General features: G+C 55.8%; 1 protein-coding gene across 2 annotated transcripts in view; it reads right to left on the bottom strand.

Annotated features, from left to right (window-relative positions):
* CCND1 (cyclin D1) overlaps nucleotides 1-821 on the bottom strand; it is a 30,058-nt gene that overhangs the window by 28,239 nt on the left and 998 nt on the right. The window lies entirely within an intron of this gene.

Raw genomic sequence — 821 nt, 5'->3', positions numbered from 1 at the left:
GGGAAAGGGGGGGGGGGTTGGAATCGAAGAGGAGGTCTGTCCCCATCTTTCCAAGCCCTAGAACAAATTTTTCCCAAAAATCAAGAAAAATGAAAGCGGAGGAAAATGCGAGCCCCCGTGGCTGGGAATGGGGTGCAGAGCCGGGTTTGCCCCCGGATTTATTTATTTCGCTTTTTATTTTTTCATCTAATTTGCCGTTGTGCTGTCGATTCCCTTCTCCGGTCGAGACACAAAGGTGGCGTCCAGCCTCATTTCCCCAGACGTCATCTTTTCAAAAAATATTTAAAAATATTTAAAAAATTATTCGAGCTCCCAAAAAAGGCTGAAAATGAAGCGGCGGGGGTCCTTTACCGAATCCCGTACAGATGGTCCTGCTGGGGGGCTCGGGGGAGACCCCCCGAAGTGAAATTCACCGCCTCCCTCTCTCGCCCCGCAGCACAGCCGGGCGCGACATTTCCCAGAGCAAGGCAGGGCGCTGCGCTTTCAAAAATTAATTAAAAATAGATCGCGGGCTCGCAGGGCTTCGGAAAAAGCATGAAAATGTAGCTCAGTTCTTGGGGCTCCCTCTGGGAACCCCCCCAGAAGTGTCCCGCCAAGGGATGAGGCCCTTTCCAACTCGCTTTTCCCAAGCGACCTTGCCGATCGCCGCCGCAGCACAAGCGTGCCTTTGAGGGGTGACCACAGCTCCAGGCTCTCTCCGCGCTGAACAAAGAAACTTTCACCCTCCGACTCCCCCCAAGAAACGCCGGAGCCCCTCGGGCCGGTCTCCCTGCCCGCAGCCCCAGCGGGGTCCCCCGGCCCCCCGACTTTTTTCCCCCGGC

Source organism: Calidris pugnax, unplaced genomic scaffold, assembly GCF_001431845.1.
Source record: "Calidris pugnax isolate Ruff unplaced genomic scaffold, ASM143184v1 scaffold107, whole genome shotgun sequence".
NCBI lineage: Eukaryota > Metazoa > Chordata > Aves > Charadriiformes > Scolopacidae > Calidris > Calidris pugnax.
Note: the sequence above shows the minus strand (reverse complement) of the source record. Positions and strands in the feature narration are given on the sequence as shown.